The sequence below is a fragment of the Anopheles coluzzii genome, chromosome 3 (assembly GCF_943734685.1).
Source record: "Anopheles coluzzii chromosome 3, AcolN3, whole genome shotgun sequence".
NCBI classification, from domain to species: domain Eukaryota; kingdom Metazoa; phylum Arthropoda; class Insecta; order Diptera; family Culicidae; genus Anopheles; species Anopheles coluzzii.
The window spans coordinates 38113749-38135788 of record NC_064671.1 but is presented as its reverse complement, the minus strand read 5'-3'; the positions used below and the strand labels follow the sequence as shown (position 1 = coordinate 38135788).

Genomic DNA, 22040 nt, shown 5'->3' with positions numbered 1-22040 from the left:
GGATTGCCATTATTATTCAACGGGCTATACAAAATATTGATTTGCCTTTGCGTGTGTATCAACATGTCTTACGTTCCATCAAAACAACATTCCTTTATATCATCTTGGCCCGTTCCGTTTCGTCCCAACCAGCCAAGACAGCCCACTCAAGCGAGGCTGTCAAAATCTGACCGGCCCGGGACGAGGTCGAAAACACGCGCTACAGGTCGCATGACATCATCATAAAAGTCATCAATTTTTGCAGTCATTAGTCCGCCGCACACGCTTGTGGCGCACACACCGCTAATGCTTGCGGAGCCTCGGTGTGCAAATGGCTTGTTAGGCTTGCGTCCGAGCTTCGCACGACGACGACGATGACAGCGGATTCGGACGGTCGTCGCTAAAACATCATCGATCTACTCTCGGCTACGTACGATGATCAAATCAACTTCGAACGCACATCACATCCCTTCACACATTACTCATCGTCGGCTCGGCTGGGGGATGCGGCCACACCGGTTGGATGCTAAGGCCCAAACCACTATCCCTCTATCACAGAACCAAACGGTTTTGCTTCCTCAACGTCCAAATGTGCCCGCAGAGAGAGAGAGGTCAAGCCCGCATAGAGCTGCTTGTTGCCAGCGTGTTCTTAACAGCATTTCGACCTTTCGTGCAGTCGAAACAATCATTAATAACTTTATGGACGGGTTTCAGCGAATTAACTTTCAGGTTTGGTGGTTGCTCGATTACGAAGCTAATTGAATGTGCTGCACCTTTTGCTTAAAAAAATGACTGTTTTTACTCAACTAAACGGCGCTGTTAAGCATTACAAAACGATACATAAAACAACAGAAAGATGAATTATTTGTTCATTTTACTTTGCGATCGTTCAGGCTCAACAAAACGTTGCCCTCCTTCATGTGGCTAAACTACAGTGTGCGGGTTTTTTTTTTGTGTGCGAGCAGTAAGGGTTTTTTTTTCTATTTCGCTCAACACCATCCATCACTAGGCATGAAAATCATTCAAATACCATTGCCTTCCATCCATCTTGCTATTGATCCCACTTCACCGTCATGGCATATTGTTGCAACTCACGCTGCATGTAACAGTACGCACACACACACACACACACACACACACACACACACACACGAATATAGTTTAGATATCACTTTCCCACCCTCTTTTGGTCGTAAGGTCCCGCTGTGCTCTCTTAAAAGCTTGGCTCCTGGAAGACAAATTAGACCCGCGACATCGGCGACAGCCGTACCACCCCTTGCGTAATGGACTTAGAGCACGAGTGTGAATTAACCCGCTCGCTCGGTAGTCGAAATGTGCGACCAGCCGTCGAACACTTTTGGAAAGGCAAATATCCAGCATAACGGTAGCCAGACAATAACACGAACTTATATTAAAAACTACCTATACAAAAAAAGGAAATACTGCAATGATTAATCATTAGCAAGGCAGAAAAGTTCAACGATCACCTATACAAGCAGCAGAAAAATCAATCTACTTTTTTTGGGCACACGTGTGTACCCAAAACACACAGAAAAAAGGGCACACCGCCTAAGGTGCAACACATTCGGTGCGACAAAAACCTGCACATACCCGCGGGGAGGTGGTTAAGTAGTGCAGCTGTTTGTTCAAATGTTTAACACAAGTTCCACCATGCACACCATGTGCAGTCCGTCCCACATTGGAGCGAACCACCACGGTTCCCCCGCTCTTCCCACCCAAAACGAACTAAGTTGTTGACCGGCTTCCACACGCGCAAAAAATGACGTACACTCACACACTAACACAAAAAAATATGATCAAACTATCCACGCGCAATGTCTAACGGAAAGGGATTTCTCCGATTCGAGATCGAGCAACAAAAAAAAAACAAAACTTAAACAACATAACAACTTGCCACTGACCGGACGGTTTGGTCACTGTTCGTGCTATCATGTGTGTCTGTGTGTGTTCATTCAGATTGAAAAAGGCAAAAGACCTAATGCACTAAAGCACAACTACGAGCCGCGTTCGCGCTGCGTACAAACGGTGCCATCAAACCCAATCAAACCCCGCATCGAATGCATTTACCAAACCCTGTCATCAGAGGGCCGGCTTCCCCTCTCTGGTGGGGGGGGGGGGGCAGGAGCAATACGGTACGGTTGTTTATGAGTTTAACAACCAGCTTCTTGTCCAGTACATTGGGCGGGCGTAGGAGTACTACTACTCTCGTTGTTTACCAACCGCATAGTCCGAAACCGTCCGAACACAGCAAAAACCAAAGTATAGAGAGCACTTACCCCACCACGTGTGTGTATGTGTGTGTGTGTGAATCTAAACTTTCGAGAGTTTGCCGTGGATAGCTAATCGACACCTTTTTCTGCACCTCACATCCGTTACGCTTTGTTTGCCACCGAGAGTAGTAGCCGTGCGCGCGAAAGATGTGCCAGCCCATCTATCCATGCTCCGAAACTGCCCATTGATCAAACATCGGAAGGGGCACCAACAGTAGGGAAAACTTTCGCTAATTGCACGCGGTTTGATGGCGCGCAGTTTGGTAATTTATTTCCCTTCTGTGCCAAACACCTTCGATAACGTATGCCCACACACACACACACACACAGGCCTTCTTCTCCGTGTTCGTTTGCATTACAATTTCGGTTAGGGAAAGGCTTGATTTTGTGTGTGCGAAACTTAACACTAGCAGCCGCACATCGAACTGAACAGTAAGCTAATATACGTATATCGCAAACGAGCCACACAATTAAATTGTGCATCATGATGGGAATGGGAGTAATTGGTGGTGATTTTCATTTAACATGCACACATTAATGCAACGGAAGCTTCGACCCGTTCCGATTCAGTTCAGCGCGTGGAAACGCGATTGGAAATTAATTTCCCTCCAGCGAGCTGCGGACGCAACCGCTAGGGTGCAACACACAGTTCTAACCCATCTGAAAAGCCCCCCAAAAATAAGCTAGAATTAATAATCGTGGCGCGTCGCGAATTGTGCGATCGACAGCGTTTAAGTTTAATTTCATCATTCGCACTACACACCCAGAGTAAAACACATCAAACGAATGGGCGCGGGTGGTATACGCTCTGGGAGGATGGATTTAATTTTTCAACATAAAACACTCCCTCCTCTTGACACACACACACGTACTTCCGGAAGAAATCACACCGGAAGAGGTACGCGCGATTTAAAGCACACAAGGGCGCGCGCGCGCCCTGTAAATGCAGCACCATAATCTGCCCAAAATCTTTATGAAAGTGTAGAACTTGAGTGTTCTTTAATTTCTCCACCACTTTGGTGGAGTAAAAAGCATCATCTAAAGCGCAAATACATGCCTGGCAGCAGCGAACGGGGTTTTGCTCGTCAGCCGTCAACCAGTTAGTCAGTCAGTCAACCAGCGCTACCCCAACGAACTGGTGTACCGTTCTCTGAGTGGAGAGGCCCGGCCAGGCGTCAATTTAATTCCGGCACGTTGTACCATTACCATCAACACACACACAAACACACACACGCATGTACACCGATAGGAAAGGACTTCCAACACGATTACGCAAAGTGCCTGATAAGCCCTTAGGAAAAAGGTATTTTCATGCCCCTGCCTTGCCTTTTTCCCGCTCCGGAAACCAAAGGGGGTTTTCTTTGTCGATCCGTGCGTCCCATACTGAATGGGTTTATTTTCCCCCTTCTCTCTTTCTCCCGTCCTGCAGCTGGTGACTTATTCCACCAGCTTCCGCTTGTCGTGGTGGCCTGCCTGGGGTTTGCTTTAGTGGCGGCACGCCTTTTGGAGCAGCAAGTGAAGAGCAAAAACGAAGGAAAAAAAAAAACAAGGTACAATTTCCTTCCGAACCGTTCCGATGGCGGGTGGTGCACGCGATCTATTATACAATGTTGTTCCGCGTCCATTCTTTTGGTTTCTTTTCGCCCTTGTCGCTTTGCCCGTTCTGTGCCGGCCGAAGCGAACGAAGGTGTTCTTTTCAATTTCAAACAATCCACCACGCCACGCGGCGGTTTACCTTCAATCGTCAATCGTGTCTTTTACCCTTCATCGCGACGGAGCTGTGTTTGATCGGTTCGAACGAAAAGCGCGGAGGGAAAACACACACAACGGTCACTTACTGTGCGCCGATCTGTGGACAAAAAAAAAAACGTCCCAGCCGCCGCGTTTTGGCAGAGAAAATCTGTTACATGAGCATTCTCACACTGTCCTCTACACCTCCCCGATCCCGATTAATGCTTCGCAGAAAAGAAATGCTTCACCAGCGCGTCACGAAGCTACGGCCTACGTCATTTTTTTTTTTGCCCCGTCCGACCCTCACTCGCGATTGATCAGCTGAACCGCCAGCAGAGCAGACAGGGGGCAGAAGACGAGACAGAAGTTTTCTCCACCAACAGTTTTAAATGTCAAACCAAAACCGAAACCGTCCAGCCGACAGCCGACCTCATCGCAACCCCGTTTCGTGCAAAGCGAGAGAAGTAGAGAGAGAGAGAGAGAGAGCGATTGAAATCGAACGTTTTCCACTTACAGCCGCCAACGGATTGACGAATTAGGTGCCGCCAGGGAAAATGAAATGAGATAGGAAAACGCCGCACACACACTCACGCAGACAAACCGTTTGGCAGCAGCATAAAGCAATCGGTTGGGGCAGCAAACAAAAAAGCAGCCCGGTGTCCCGGTGGCAAATCTCGAGGGCGTTTGAGCGAGGAAAATGTCTGCGACTTTACATAAACACCTAACGGCGCTCTGCTGCACGCGTACTGCGATGGAAGTGCCGCGATGGAAATCGGCCAAAATACGGCCCCGCGCACAGGCCCCGCACCCGCGTCCTCTGGCGCGCCCACCGGGAAAAGGGATCTATCATTTTCCGGCGCAACCAGAAGAAGAGCGAAAAACGAGCACGTGGTGTGTTTTTGCGCCCGTGTGTTTGTGTTCGTTTTCGGTGTAAGCGTATATTTGTTGTTTTTGCTAACGAAATGGTTTCGCTCGTAGAGCGGTAGTTTTTGCCCACTGCCATTGAACGTGTGTGTTTCTATACCCTTTTCCCTTCCCCTAGTTGATGGTGGTCGTGGTGGTGGTGGTGGCGGTCGTTCGTCAATGTACAGCACAGCAAATGCGATCGACAAAAACCAAGCCGGAGAAAAAACAGTAGTTTGCTGCTAGCTGCAGACTATTCAAAAATAGAACTATGAAGCCCGCGCGAACAAAACGCGGCGAGGAAAACGATTTATCCGGGAAATCGTTGGCTGGTATAGAACAACACAGTCTGGGAGCGAAAACCAAACACACAGTTGCTAGTCTAATATCAAGCGAATACGGATGCCCGCTATAGCTGGACGAGTCGCGACGATAAACGTATTGTTGTTTAAACTCAGGAAATTACCATTAAGAAATCGCTAGCCTTCCAGAACAGAACGAAGATTCTTTTTTTTTACACATTTAGTATCTTACGAGTAGCATTTAACAGAAAAATAGAACATTGCATTACTTTGCTTCCGGTAACGGATGATGTTGTTGGGTCAACGATGGCGCATTTCTATGCCAAACTGCTGAAGCACCACGGCGGGATCAACAATGTTGTTATCCCGGGTTTTCACGACCGGACGGCAAACAATCTGCTTTGTTGTGTCACTGCTATCACTTCACTCTTCACAAGTACAGACGTTTCCAAATAGGTATCGTTACAGTACACCTACACACTCAGATACACACTTCTTCAACGTGAATTCATAGGTTGTTTTTTTCTTCTTCTTCTTCTCGTTATCACATCCGGCCCGATCACTGCGTTGTATTACAACTGAAAAGCAATTGAATAAATTGAATTTAAAGAACAAACACAAAAAAACCATCCCAAAATGCCAGAACAGAAGAGAAGCTTCTACATCGAGATTGTTGCTTGCTTTGCGCTGCTTTGGTGCTAAATTCTTCACACTTTCACTTCACTGCACCCACAGGCACTGTTAAAGAACGAGAGCGAGAGTGGGCGGACGCGCGGAGCTACAACAACAACAACAAAAGCTGTTACCCACTTTCTTTCATTCTTCAGGCCACAATCTTCATCGCCAATGCTGCACGCGTCGGTCTATTTCACTTTTAATTTCTCAATCTTACTTTTTCGCCAATCCACAAAGAACTCGTGTTGCGCCACTCATGCGCCCGCACGGCGCTTGTCAGGTTAAACTTTTGGGCTCCGCACAGAAAAAAAAGAAACAGCACAAAAAAGTGCTTCACGAATGAAGTTTTTCTTTTTAGATTTTCTAGTTCCCTTTTTCCTATTGCATAAACGAAACACATCTTCAAATAGACACACACATACACACACAAACGCAGCTAGAGACGCATACAAATATCTAACATCCACAATAAAGTTGTGTAACTTGATTTTGTTTCGTTACTGCTTTACTTGCGGATGGATTCGGGAGTGCTTATTCCGACAGACGCTTTACACCGTGTTACATGTAACACTTGAATCGGCCTGGCAGGCGGAATGTTGTTCGGAGTGATTATGCTATAATCGTTTTTATTTTCTTTCTCGTTATTCCAACTAGCTTCGTTATTCGCCACCACTAAGCAGATGCATCCGCAAAACAGTGGGAAATTTTTAAGCAACACTTCTTTCCAATTCTGTTTTGATTTTCAACATACAATTCAGCTCAGTGTCGTTTAGAGTCAGGGAGAGTAATTTTAAACTATCACACAACAATTAACACAGAGTAAAGCAGTAAGCATGTTCCACTTCTGATGGATTAGTATGCACACACAGGTTTTGAAAATTCACATCACGAAGTGTATTTGTCTGTTTGAAAACCACAATAAGATTTAACAGCACAGACTCGGCACGGCCTGGGCTAAAACACACGATGAATTTCCCGTAACACAAAAATGTACATACACCGCTCAACAAATGCCACACAAGTGAGTCTGGCGCCTTTCAGCGTCAACGTGCTCTAACAACAACCACAGCGGGAGGACGATGATGCTGCTGACGATGACGATGATGACGGCGACGACGAGGACGACAGTAACGACGAGGACGAATGGACAAACAGACGGTGGATGGCCACCATTACAAGCAACGTACCGCGAATAACTGACTGAATTTCCCGATCGGCGCCAGCGTAATATAACCTAAACAAAGTGCAAAACCCCGAGAGCCCGACGACGCCCGACAACGAAACTAGATACGCGCGCCACCATCGCGCCGGCACGCGGCACATTCGGCTGTTTGGGGCGCTCGCCGACCGAACAACCCCGCGGGTTCGGTTCGGTTGGAGCAATCGCGCATGCCACTCACGGAGAGCAAGAGCATCACCGAAGCGGACACCGGAGAGCGACACTGGCGCTGATGCTGGCCAACCACCCCTTCGCGCGATCACGATCGGTCACGGCGTCGGCTAAAGGGGAAGCTGCCAAATGCGATGCTCGCGAGAGCGGCTTTTCATGGTGGAGCCAAAGAAGGCTCCTACAAGACGGAGAGATAGAGAGACCGAGCGTTGAACATGTGGCTACAACGAAGCAAACAACGAAGCAAATTTATGCTCGAGGAAAGCAAACGTCTGTCAGCATGCATAAGTTTGTCTGTGGGTATTTTTATGCGGAGGCAGCTACAAACACCTTCCGGCCATAATGCACACCAAACCCTCATCAGCGGGCTCTTTTCTCGTTGACAGAGCAACCCCAACACCTCCACTACCGGTGAAACAAAATCAAAGGCATAACGAAACGGCGGCCGGTTGTTGCCAGCATTTTGTTTACAAGTTTGACGAACAAATCTTGCACTTGCACGCACCCCAAAAGGTGGCAATTTCTGACCGGTTTGGTGATCATCGATCGCTTCGCCCTCCACAGCCAAGGTTATGGCAGCCCCCGTCTTGGTGTAATCGTACAGGCCGCCGCCCCCATACGGAAACCTATGAAAATGATGTAAATGTTTCGAGGGTTTTCGCTCTTTATTTTGAATTACCCTACACTTAAGTGGGTAATTTGTTGAGTAGTGCGCGCTCTGTATTGGACGGAGGAAAGCGATCTGGCGATGATGATGATGATGATGATGATGATGATGATGATGATGATGATGATGTAGAGATGTAATTTTACAACCTTTCGAGCTTTGTTCAATATTTCAGATTGAATTGTTCGATTGATCTCTACAATGTTTTGAAAGCGGTTGCAGTCATAAATGCAATGGTCCACTACATCAGAGTACATGTAATTATGGATCAATAATTGGCGACGCAGTAAAGTTCTCATCCAGCACACCGAAGGTATTTGTTTTTTGTGAGAGGATGGTTATGGCAATTTAAAATATAGTAAAATAAAGTAAACAATATAGACTTGCAGTATGGATCAACCCAGTGATCTATTCAATAGACGCATCGTGTCCTTGTAGACCGGACAGAATGGATTCTCATATGGCCACTTTCCACTCATTGTGTTATACAATTATGTCCATAATGGATTGATTCTCAAGATTATATATACACTACGATAAGCTTCTAGCTTACCTAGCTTTCTAGCAAACAGCGACCAAACGTTTAATAATAAAATTTAAATTCAAATATATAATAGATTTTATGTAGTCTAGCCTGATAGGAATTACCATTCGTTGAACAACAATAATTAAAATAGCCAAATATGTACACTTTTCTTGAAGTTTTGGCAATATACTATTCTGGTAAAAAATCAACTACATCAATCTCCATCCATGAAAAAAGGAATATAACTCTACGAAACCTTCTGCTACTATTATATCCAATACTATTATAAACTACTTTATCCAATAATTACATTTAAATATTTCATTAACCTCCTATCATTAACACAACAACTACAAAAGTTTAAACAAGATCGAGCTGATTTGTTGATAATTAACTTTTATTCGGTATTTTGTACTTTACAGAAATCCAATATGGCTCAATCTGACGTAATGGTGAGAAAATAATTAGGTAAAAGATAACATTTATTTGAAATCAAGTCAAAAGGACTGTGAACTGTTCAGTGGTTATCACAATTTTGGGACACTTTGGGAACTCTACTTTGGAATTTGGAGCCTCATTTGGAATCCAATAGGAATTCTGGATGTCACCAAACAAAAAGGGTTAATGTGATTCTTATTCCGAATAAGGTTCGTTTCTAATAAGAAAACATCGATAAAGTGTCCCAAAATAATGAGAACTTATGGAAAACCCAGTAAGCAGAATACAGTTTTCGTAGAACCGTCTGTCCTCTTAAGTACGTCAATTAAAGAGCAGTATATTTGCAAAAAATACCCTCACCACCATTATCAGTCCATTAATAAACTAAACGCATCCACACGTCGTTAGAGCTGGATCTAAACGTCGACGAAATAGAGCTTAATCGAGCAGCCAAGTGTCGAAAGCGTCTTTTCATACACCATTATCTCACCCCAACTATTAGCACAACAAATACGATCGCAAGTTTTGATATAGCATCGCACCGTGAACTGATCGGATCGTGGTTTATTTATCTTACCAAAACACATACACACACCAATGATGCAATCACCTAGTCGATTCAACCCCCGTAAACAAACACCGATAAATTGACTCCCGGCCAATGGGGCAAAAATATTAAACCGATCGTTAGGTTAGGCAGCGGTGAGATTTACCACATGTAAAATAACACCCGTCCCACCCTCTACTGATACCCACCTTGCTGCCATCTTCCGGTTGAAGCCGCGTATGCAAATCGCGTGTGTGCGTATATCTTGATCTACCGATTGGAAACGGAAACAAACAACCGGCTCGCTCAAGCCATGCTCCAAACGAGATCGCAAACCACCCCCCAAATCATCCCCCCAACTCCCACAGCATAAAGCGAAACACACACACACACACACACACACACACACACACACACACACGAAGCATTTCTCAGAACGAACCCCCTCTTCACCGTGAGTGACTAAAGGGCACTCATGCTCCCCTTTGCTGGATGCTCTCACTAACTCGCTCTCTCTTTTTCTCTCTCGCTCGTGTTGTCCATTTCCCGAGGCCGTGTTCGGGGCGCGCACGCACGCACGATTGTGTTGTTGTTCGGTGCCCCCCGCTCGGGGCGAGTAACTGAATGACGATCTATTTTTATCAAACCATTATGATTTTTCCACTTTTCATACCGCCCCCGCTGCCGAGCTATCGCGCAAATCCGCAAACCACATGTGCGTTTGTTGTCCTAGTGGATCGGCACCGCTCCCTCGCCCCGGTGGTACGTCCAGTGGGCTATCTCTCTTTTTCTATCTCTCGCGCGGTTTTTCTTTTTGCGTCTTCTGCTACCGTGCACACACAATCGTTTGCTCTTTCGATTTTTGCTTTCTGCAGCACACACTGTGTACGGTTTTTCTATACTACCGAACAAAATACAAACAACCAACCACCCACCCCCACCTTCCTTATCTGTCGCTCTTTTCCTACCGCCCTTGGTTTTCCCCCTTTTCCGCAACGCTCGTTCAGATCCTGGTCGAGTATCGAGTGTGTTTGGGTGTCGGCACGGTTGCCAACCGTAACCAACGGGCGCGCACGCTCGCTCTCTTTCTCTCCAGCTCTCACCGAACCAACCACATGACTCACCTTGCAGTGTCCTTCGACGCGACTCGCACACCACCAGCAAAAGGATACTGCTCGGTACCATGTCGCACAGAAAAAAAACAAGAGAAGGAAATCCAGCCCGAGCCCGAGCAGTCTAATGTTGCTGATAGTTTTTCATCGCCCTCTTTCTCCCTGTCCTGCTCCGTCGCCGCAACCATCATCGCTATTTTCGACCGCATCGGTACCTTCTGCCAGAGCATGGGATGTATATTGTAAATCCAGACAATTTAGACAATCGTGCGGGCAAACGTGAGCGATGCGGAGGGAAGGGTGCGATGTGGTGAGGATATGGTAATTCCAGCAGCATATGCTGTTTGGCTAGTCCATTGTCCGCGCACAACCCACCGAGGCATCCGGCCGGCTGCACTAGCGACTGCGGGCCAGTGACACCGGAAGGAATGGTTTACCGTGCCTTTGGCGCGAAAGAATGAAGCTCACAGGGGCTCGCCTGCAACCGTAACGGTTGCAGTCTAAGGAGCAGCATTCAACCATTAGAATGCTTGAAATGGAGGAGCAGGAGCGCAATGAGCCAACAAAAAAATAATAAAGCTGAGAACGACGCAAAGAAAAAGGCAACACATTTCCGCACACAGCGCAAACGGTGGTGGTGGTGCGATCGATTCCCGGGCGGTACACTCCCGTGGCAGGAATGGAACCTACGCGTCCCATCGGTCGGTGTGGCACCAGTGAGTAAGGGGAAAGGAACCTCCTTCTCCTCCCTCCCCCCCCCCCCCACCCCATCACCCCGCCCATCTACCCTAACGGAGTTTGCGGAAGTGCGGCACAGAACTGTCGTGTTAAAGGATTTCGGAAGGACACGGAAGGACTCGAAACTGCGGCAATAAATGAGCATGCAATCGCACGAACATCAAACAGGAGGTAAGCGTTCGCATGCACGACTGTACACAAAAGTAATCATACCAGGGGTTTTTTTTTCAAGATAAGTTAAACCAGGCCAGCGAGCAAGAAAGGAAAGCAGGAAACTTCATTTGTCTTGTTGCTTTATTATCTCATGCGTACTTTCATTTGTCAATCATTAGGGAAACTCAGCGCCGTGCAACTGTTTTATTGATACAAATGAACTCCTTCCTAAACATGAATTGCTAATAAAAGCAGTTGTTATTCAAAATCGTTTCAATTATTTTTTGTATTTTGTTTTATTTTATGTATATTGTGTTGTTGTATAAATACATACGAAACAAAAAAAATTATAAAAAGGATATTTGCAATTTTCAAAATGTTCCATAATCATATTGGCGGTTCTTCAAGTTTTTTTACACATAATACAGGGTTTCCAGGAATTCTCATAGTTGTGGGACACTTTATTGATTCTTTGTTACGGGATGAGAACTTTACATCAGGACATTTTACTCTATACCACCCCTGTTGGACAAATCCAATTCCCATCATATAAAGTTCACTTCCAATTAGAGTCAGGGAATTTCGAATTTTACATGTGAAAATGTGTTGCCCATTGTTTTGCACTGATTTATGTTGAGTTTCAAAATTGAGCAGAATATTATAATTATTTAATCCAACCAAATAAGCTCTCAAAAATTATGCGAACAATCAACCGAGAAAATATTTACACCACCGTATAGCTGAGAAAATGTGAAAGTTTTTGTGAACTGAAAAACTGAACAATGAACTGAAAAACACTATGAAAGTTTAGGAAAGGTATTGTTCGAAACATGTAAAATTCGAATATCGATTGGTCTATATGAAATTCGGCTCAGTATACCTAGTCATTGGAAAGCAACCAATTGTATTCACAATTGATCATTAAACTAAAGTTTTTAAGGAAAAATGCTTGATGGCACTCTTGCCCCGTATGGCACACTTGCCCCAAATTCCGCTACACTAAAATAACAACAAACAAACATTGAATTGTTCTACAGCCACCGTACAATATTTTATGATTTATTACTTTGTTTAAAATATGATATAATACACTAAATAACGTAAATAAAAACATAAGTAAAATGGTATAAAAAAATAATAAAATTAGTTATGTAACAAATTAAGCAACTTTAAGATAGTCTTTTAAGTTAAGTTAAAACATTCCAGTTTGGCTCATCTTATGCAAACACTAATGCAATATTGCGTAAGAATAGGGATCACATCTAGTCGAGCCTACAAAGTTCAAGAATGGCAAACGATAACCGCAACCGCACATGTGTAGTAGATCAGCAGCCTTCGAAAAGCGATACACTTTGGGTAAAAACTTCGGTCCTATTACCACATATACCGTTCTACGAGCAGCTACGTAATCTTCCCACAAAGTTATCAAAGTAAAGGTAGAAAGGATGTCAACCGACGTGGAAAAGGTAACTCAGTCAACAAACACATTTCATCCCCCTTGCCTTAATGGGACCTAAACAAGCAAAGCTTCCATGTGAACAGATGACCTTTAATCCTTTCGTGTCGTCTAGCTACGATCTCCGGCGTTTAGTGAGACAGCACACCCAGGTTTAGTGATTTTCAAACATTTAAGATTTTGTTTATGGAACAGCGTATAGGAGAAGAGATTTGGAGGAGCTATGTTCTACAGACAACAGAATAAAGCAAATATATCATTGGAAGTGAAATTAAGCAAAGTATTACGTGTGAGTCAAGCAATGGTAACTATTACCACATAATATCAAACAAACTTTGCATTTCAACAACTCTGAAGTATTTGAACTCAAACAAATCGGCAATTAAAACCATGTGATCTAAAAGTGCTTCAACTTGACAAATAAAAACGAAACCATTTGCAATAAAAAAGAGTCCATGGAAGCTTCAACCCTTTGTAACCCTTTTGAAAAGCTATTGACCGACACACCGTTAAGAGCCTGGTTCAATCCGATGACATAAACGTCATTTTAGTACCGATGGAGGCGCCCACGGTTTGATGTGTCGATACCTTGCAACGACGGTTCGTCTTGTATGATTGCTATTTTTAGCATACGTCTTAAATTTTCATGACAACAACTTAATTCACTGCTTCGATTTATTGCACCATGAAAATAGAATGCAATTATGTTGGTATGGTTCGAGCAATCTTACCACCACTGCTGATCACAAACAAAGAGAAGCACTCATAGCAAACGGTTTTAATTCAAATTCAATGTTTGTTTATTTAGATGTGTTATTTACTTTTACAATGGTAAAGCAAAATTGTATTTTCCACTGGGTACAAAATGAAGCAATTCTCGACACACCCAAAAAAAAAAACACTTTCGTGTTTCAGCTTTCAACCACACCTGTTGAATAGTGATATTCAATAAAACCCCTTTCTCGAATCAAAACTATAAAAATCGATCATCGCAAAACAATAGCAATCATTCATCATTTGTCACCCTCTATGTAGCCCCCCCAGATTGGCGAAACAAATCACCCAATCGCAAAGAACAGTAAATGTTCGGTCACTACCGAAAAACCTCAATCGAGTTGATTTTAACTGTCCCAACCACTCAATATTGAAGCCGAAAACTATCAATCAACTATTTACAGAATGGCCGGCCATTGAAACGGACACGTCCTTCTTCGGTACACAATTTATCGTGGCAATACCATCAAAATGCCACCCGCACAGCTGGCTCGGTACGTGTAAGTTTTAATGCGTGGTGATCGGTAAGCTCAACACACTATTTATGCAGCAGCTGCCGAGCGGCTGAGACGTGCGAGTGTGAGCGGCTGCAACCCTTTTCTGCTGCGGTATCACAAGTCATTCGATATACAGGCGTGGAGTATTTTTCCTTCCGGGTTAAAAGTCAATCAGTCCGCTTTTCCGTACCGGCTACTACTACTTCGATCCGGCTGCCACAGGAAATGGAAGCCAATGTACGGGGAGGAGGGCCTGCTTGCACATTCTAACCGTAGTGGCAGTAGTAGCAGTCGAGCAATTTTTACGATACTCCGAGCCTTAGCGCCGCAGTACGACGTGGACGTGTTGGTAATACGTAGGAAGGAAGTAATACTAACTCCCTTCGCACGCTCCGTCTCCCTAACCCCTAGCTGATGCCAAAAGGACGACGTCATCGTTGACGCCTTACAGTTCGTCCGGCCTCCTCCATCATGCTGACCGTGTTAGATTGTTAGCAAACGGTTCGGAATAGGGGGGCCCCAGCTCATACACACACACATACACCCACGTGCTAGCATAAACGAAACCATTCAATTTCATCTCGCCAAGAAGTTCTCTAATGTCAGCAGCAAACGACGAAACGATCCAACTACCCCCTGCCGGACGGTCCCCCACCGCAACGCAAACGACGACGTAACATAACACGCCGGACAACGAAGTGCACACTACACACAACACTCTCTGACCCTGACAAACGAAGCCAAGCCCGGACAGGCCAAGAATAAGGAATCAAAGGATAACAAAGACCGGCCTGCACTGGGATGAGCACGGAACCGGTGCAATGGATAAAAGGGCCCACCCCCAACCGGCATGTTTATGCTCTGCGTCTCTGGCGTTACACATGGCTGGCCTGCCTGCCACGTCCACCCTAGCCTCCGGGCTACTTGTGCTTTAAAGATATGGTGCCAACATATCCTGCCTTCTTACGATGATTGCCACTGTCGTTTCTGCTTTATCGGGTGTCCAGGTTACTTTACTCCACTCACGTTCGAACCATTTCCCACACATCCATACACCTAGGCACTTCGAGAGCATATCAAACTTGTCCGGACCCGGTCTTCTTCGGGTGCGAAGGTAATCATAAGTGCTCGAACAAGTAAAAGCTCTTTTTCATCTCATTTTTCTCCCATCGGCTGCGCCCATCAATTTAATGTACCGGGTAAAGGGCGGTTGTATGCATTTGCTCGCACTTACTTAGGCAACCAGGACAAAAGTTACGGCCCCGATAGCGAGTACGTAGTTATCATTTCGTCGCCTCAAGCGGGCTACTACGAAGGAAATAAAGAGAGAGAGAGATAAAGAGAGAGAGAGAGAGATAGAGAGAGAGAGAGAGGGAGAGAGAAAGCGCGCAAAGTCGAGCAAAAGATGCTAGAATTAGGAAAGTGGATCCCTCGTAAGAACTGTCCAATTGTTGCTACTCTGCTGACCAGCGATTCGGTCAGCAGTTCGACATAGCGTACAGGATCCTACGCTGGCTAGGGCAACTCCGATAGTGCACATACGGTTCTTTTATTTTATTCCTAGCAGAAACATCCCTCCATCACTCCCTAGCCTGTCTGCTGGCAGACGAGAACGAAGCAAAGTCACAGCTTCATTCGAATTCATTCGGTCAACTAGAACGCTTTGTGCGTCGGGAGGAAGATGCTTTGACAAAACTTAGCACCATCTATCCGTGTGCGACGAAACGTGCTGCACACGTCGAGTGAATTTGTCTTTCTACTTTACTGGCAAACGGTACAGTCTCTGGGACAGCAGCTGAGCCATACAAACGCACACAATCCGGGAACGTTTTGTGTGTTCGTCGAGAAAATCTATGGAATTGAATAAGCTTAAAATGCTATAACTCAGTTCGCACTGTCAGCTGCAACTGTAGACGATGCGTTGCAGTATTTCGTAAACCACTTCTCGGAACAGCTCTAATTGAAGGTTTCTAATAGCATTAGCTCGCCTGGGGTTTGGTGTGGAGCAAAGTGTTCGTGGAACAAAAAAACATCGTTCAGAAGATGGACTACTTTTATGACGATGTCTAGCACACCATTGGAGAGTGGAGCAATTTTGTACAATCTTTTCGGATTAACACCACCGGGTGTCTTACGGTTGGGTCCCCCGTCCCGGGAGGATTTTTGGGGGCAACTAGTTAGTGATGGCTATTATATGAGTCTGCAAAGGATGCAGAATTTTATGAAGAGTGATTACACTGACCACTTGTAAGCTTTTCAGAGGTTCTCTTTTATTCTTTCTCAAAAAAAAAACTAATATTACTGCCATAATACCAATAAGCTGTTATTCACTTACCTGCAAACACAAACTGTGCTATTCGCAGAAACTACACAAAGTGACTCAATGGATAAACATGACAGCAAAACAGCCTTCCCTCAGTAAGAACAAAAAACACATTTCCCTATGCAGCCTATCTTCTGCCACAGCAAATGTAAACCGATGTACTAAAACCACAACTGCAGCAATTTCTGCACTGTTACCTCAAAACCATGCGACCATCCATTGGTATGAACAACAACGACAAAAACCGCTCCGAAAAAAACCCGAATGGTGCACACTGCAGTTATGAGTTTATTAAATGTGTGGAGTTTCAGCTTTCAACGTGCCGAACCTGCCAACAGGAACACTTGCCCAAAACAAGGATTGCGCCCCAATATCATTGCATCCGGCCACAGCACAGGAACCCTCTCTCTCTCTCTCTCTCTGGGTGTGTGTGTGTTCACTCTCGACACATGGGTATGATTCCGAACCATGTAGATAAAAAGGAAAAACGGTTTCATTTACGGTTCTTGCGGTTCGCTACCTGTGAGCAAATCTTTCTTTCATCAGTTAATTTTTTCATCTCCGCATCGAGGTGCACTACCACCAGCAATAAGGGCGAAGGATAGAGGAAAAAAAACACCACTGCCAAGCTGCTGTTGTACTCTTTACATTTGTCCAATTTTGCTACCAGTTAGAGCGCGCAAATAGTGTGTTGAAAAACGTTTCATCTAAACGTAAAATGGGGTAGTAAAGTGTAGTTTTTGTTTTACCCTCCCCAAAAACCAAAGGACTCTTTCACTGAGCTGTGCTGCTTCAGGCTAGGAAGGTAATGCGAGCGTTTTCCTATGACAATACTGTAACGGCGCAAACCAAATATCGGTGGACGCAAAAACGATGCAACGCTAGCAATATATCTCTCCTTAGTTGCACACTATGTGTATGTGTGTGTGTGTGTGTGTGTTTATGTTGACCCCTTTGGTTCTACGTTTGACCAAGATAGAACAAACTTGTGGTAAACCTTTAGTGTTTGGTGCCTGAGCATACTTTCAGCCAATAAAACAACACTCATGGGCGTGTAGTATACGCCAGGGGAAAACCCCAACTCAAAGGCAGACAGCAGCAAGGGACGATACAAAACCAAAAAAAAAAAAAACACTACTGTACACACTAACCAACGATTCGAGAGCATCGTTGTATGAAATTTAAATTTTTAATGAATTTTTATGAAGGCATTTTATCATCGTTGCTACACGTTCTTGCTGTAAGCTGTGCGAAGCATCCTGGATGGCAAGAGATGGCACATAGACACACCCGTTTTGGCAGTAAAAACAACATCAATCGTGTTGCATTTGCCAATCTAATGCATGGGTTTGGTAAGAATGCCGATAATTTGCTATTTTACAATGGGGACATAGGGAAGGAAATTTGCAACCGATTTTGGGACATACCTTTCGTGGCATGTGCTAGGACTTCAAAGTGTATTGATAGTATCCTTACTTAAGGCATGTTCAAGGTGTCCGTTGCATTTACAAAAGAAGTATAGTTGATGTAACATTTTAAAATCCGGCATCAAGATTTAAAAAATATTACAAGACAAATATATCAAAAAAAAATTAAACTTTTTACAATGTAGTTGCATTCATTTCAGTTAAAAATCCAAAGAATCATCCAAATAAAATGCATCACTGGTAAACACCAGGAAAACTTACCAAACAGCTAGATGATGACGAAACTTCACAAACCAAAAAAAGACTGTTCCAACACACATCCAAACTCACGGAATGTACAAACGGTTTTCGGTACTTATTCACATGAGCAGTTTTAATTAAGCCATCAGAAGAAGGGCAGAAAAATGAGTAGACATTTTTATAGCCTAAAAGTCCTTCTGGAAAACTCAAGCACGAACTAATTCTTAGCCCTCCCTGCCATGGCCCCGCTGCACTACAAACACGACGGAGTGTTATGAAAGCGATGAAATGTACCGGGCCCTATGAGACTCGGGGGGGTTTATTTCTTTTTTTCCCCCATTATACTGGGTTCTAGTGTGAAGGGCACAATATTTCTTCCTGCAGTATTTTTTTTTTCTCCACCGACTATCTTCAAATGTTTGCATACGTGTATGCAATATGTCTGCGACTCTCAAAGCGAGAGAGAGCGAGGAAGCGCAACAAAAAACCACCCATAGATAGGCCCACTTGGCTGATAGCCTATCCGTATCTTTTATCGTCCTTTCGCTGCAGTGTTCCATGTTTTATCCTTAGCCTTCATTGCCTTAGTGGTTAAGCCGATGTCATCCAAACGGTGAATGAAGAGAATGAACGCAAATCTCGCCAGACGATAGCATTCATAAACGCCCGAGCCCACCTAGAGCAGCTAGACTATTTTCATCGCACCGGGGGGAGGACCCACACACACACACACAACATGCTCGACCGAAAAAGCTCGGCTACACACCACAACGCATTGAGCGACAGAGACACCGTGAATGCAATGCAAGTGGGAAGCCCGCTAGGAAGTAGAGTTGGCTTAATTACAGGAATGTTTATTAAAATATTTAATATTCGAGGGACTTACGAGCGAAACCAAATGAGATCAAGGTGAAAGAGAGAAACCGGGGGGAAAATGAAAGGGGAAGAGAACAGGGTTGAGTTGTGCATGAAATTTCACACACACACAAGCTTTGTTCAGCCCAACGACGAGAACGATGGACAAGCCCAAGCTCGAATGGGTCAAACGCATTGCTGGCGTACGGTTTAGTGGTGGGCGGTGCGGCCACAACAGCATTTTATTCGTTTTACCGGAGCCAAAAACTTTAGACCAAGCTTAGTGACGGTTGAGAAAAGCATTCGGAAAATTTTTTTTTTTGCTTCTCTTGTTGCATTCCGTACGTACATATCCTCGGGCAGGACCTCCAAACAGTGGGAACAAAAAGTTCAACTCATACAATAATATGAGTTGAAAATCATCTCTAAAACTACTGCCAAAATTAATGTAAACAAAAAATACGCCTTTCCAATGCCACCGTTCCATTCTGTCTTAAAGATTGCTTAAAGCATGTTGGTTTGAAGCGATTCACTACGTTTCATTAAAGTTGTATGTCTGTGGACGTCTATCGGTTGAAATGATCGCGCATAGACACACGGCAACAACAAAGCAACGTGCATTCGCAAACGGGGAAACCCCAGAGCTTACCACCCAATGTTGCTACCCACAAGCAAGTCAACTTCATAACATCACACTCAAGCCCCTGGCTGGAATTTAGTGCATTCTGGTTTACCCATAAACCGGCCCCCACACCCACAGTAAGATCATTGACAAACGGAAAGGGAAAGAAAACCCGAAGCAATTCGCACAGCAAATGTACCGACGACTTTTCGTTCCATTTCGAACTGAAACCGATTGGAAATTGTGGGTAAAAGTGGATTGCCAGCAAATAGAAATCGTTCGTACACTGGTTCTAAATGGTACGAGACAGGTTGAGAATGTGTTAACCTACACAGCGACGACGGTCGGTACTGTGTGTTTAGATTTAAAGAAAAATCGCATACATACACACCGTGCTCTGATGTCTGAAGATAATGGAAGTAGACTGATTGAGCTGTAATTTTCACTTACCGGTTGAACGAGTGCAGTGCCTTGTACTGGCATCTTTCGAGTACGTTCTCTATGGTAGCATTTCTGTGAAGACTTTTAAAGGAGAGTATGTTTGCACTTACCTGAAATACGAAAAAGAAACAATATCATTTAAATGTATTTGGAGGCAGTAAATGTATAATATAAAACTCTGTAGTTAAAGCATCTGCATTTAGAACAATGTACTAAAACTATTAGATCCTCATGAATGCTTAAAAATCAATACATTCCAAACCCTGAAGTTCTTTGAATGCTCCCCGCAAACCAACTATAGCATTTAGTACGGATGTCTTTCAAACATTCTAACACCTTCGTTGAAATTCATTAGCTTTCCCAACTTCGCGCTCGGTTAAAGTGCATACAAAACCGCCGGTAGAGCAAAATAACCGTGCTCAATTTCGGAAACACGTTCCAGGGCGTGCTGGAAATAATTGGCTTTGGCAGAAGCGATCTGCTTTTAGTAGTCAAAGCGTCGTACAAGAATTCGGTAACCCAGTTTAAACATCGACTACGGCACGGGTGAACGGGAAACGTTCCTCGTTTGTCGCTATCGCACTGAACCATACGGGATGCGCAGTTAATTTATGAACATGGAAGGGATTTCACCAACACACACCGCACTCATCTCACAGACGGCTGTTGATAAGGTGCAAGGAAGCAATTTTGCTTAATTATATTCGCATTTCCCTTCATGAGCAAGAAGCGCCAAAGGGAGGAACATATGTTTTCATTTCATTGATAATCTATTTTACTCGAGGAAATCATGTTCTGGTTCCAATGGTAGGTTCATAGTATGAACTTCATACAAATTCTAAGGAATTTGGACACACAAAAACACTTCCGGTTTTTTATTCTTATGAAATGTGTAATTGCTTAAACCAAAAAAGGGGATATGTTTTGACATAAATACAAAATGAATAAAGTAAAAAATATAATTAATACAATGTAAAGTATGAAACGTATTGATACATTTAAAACGAATATTCATAAGCCAATTACTAATTAAAGCAAATATTCACTTTGAATATCACTTCACGTCGTACAACAAAACCTGCTTACTGGAAGCCATAACTTCTTCGTCCCAATTAACCTATCTACACCTCAAGCAAATCGCACGTTACCATTGGTGGGAAATAACTGATGCGCGATAAGATAAAGCCAGCACACACTTTTTTCCACCGGGTGTCGCACAGCAACAAACGCTGCTAACAGCCACAAAAACCAACGCCGACCGACCAATCAAACCTTGCGGCAAACGCCAAACACAATAACGCTGTAGATAAAACGTCTAACAATCTAATTTGACCAGACATCAGATTGGCCTGCTCAACCGACCTGGCCCCGAAATAGCTCACGAAACCGTCCCGCCCCCGTCAATGTAACAACTGCACTGGAAACAACAACAAAGAATTGTCTCCCTCAAACGATAGCAAACCTTCGGTCGACCTGGAAAGCCCAAAATCGGAAGTAAAACGCTGTCCTTCTGGCTGCCTTCGTGCACAGCACGATAAACATCTTTATTGGTAAGTTCATATTCCTGCCGTGCGTACAATATTTGCCTACCGGTATTTGCGTAATCAGTAAAGAATAGCTTCCGTGCTCTGATGATCTCCCACTGGCAAGGAAGTCACCGTCAGGCCGGTCTCGGCTCGGTCCGGCTGTCGTCCAATTGGCGAAAGGAGTGACTTTTCCGACTAACATATTCATCAGCGAAAGTTTTTCTTTCTGCTAGCTAGTACAGAGTTTCCGTGCAATGTGTGCACCCGTCGTCTGTGTGCTAACAGGAGACAGGGTTAAGTTTTGAGGTTAATTTTTCATATCACGACCGTCCGGGTGATGTTGGTTCAGCTGAAATGTCATTTCTTTTTCGTTCGTTAATTCGAAAGGCGAAAAGTACATGTCACCAAATGGAGAATGAGCATAGAA

At 44.3% G+C, this 22040-nt stretch overlaps 2 protein-coding genes across 8 annotated transcripts in view; both read right to left on the bottom strand.

The window, feature by feature from the left end:
- LOC120957747 (uncharacterized) overlaps positions 1-22040 on the bottom strand; it is a 457854-nt gene that overhangs the window by 95839 nt on the left and 339975 nt on the right. The gene's annotated exons all lie outside the window — the stretch shown is intronic.
- The window catches only part of LOC120957744 (pseudouridylate synthase RPUSD2-like), a 203896-nt gene that overhangs the window by 154898 nt on the left and 26958 nt on the right, over positions 1-22040 (bottom strand). For 3 of the 7 annotated variants that reach the window (XM_040380096.2, XM_040380091.2, XM_040380092.2), the window contains exons 1-2: positions 6880-7328; positions 5476-5784 (exon numbers count right to left, since the gene is read on the bottom strand). The exons of 1 other annotated variant lie outside the window; for it this stretch is intronic. The gene's annotated coding sequence lies outside the window, so the exon portion shown is untranslated. Of the gene's footprint in view, positions 1-5475; positions 5785-6879; positions 7332-22040 lie in introns of those variants that run through there. 3 more of the 7 variants (XM_040380093.2, XM_040380095.2, XM_040380094.2) reach the window with 3 other exon arrangements.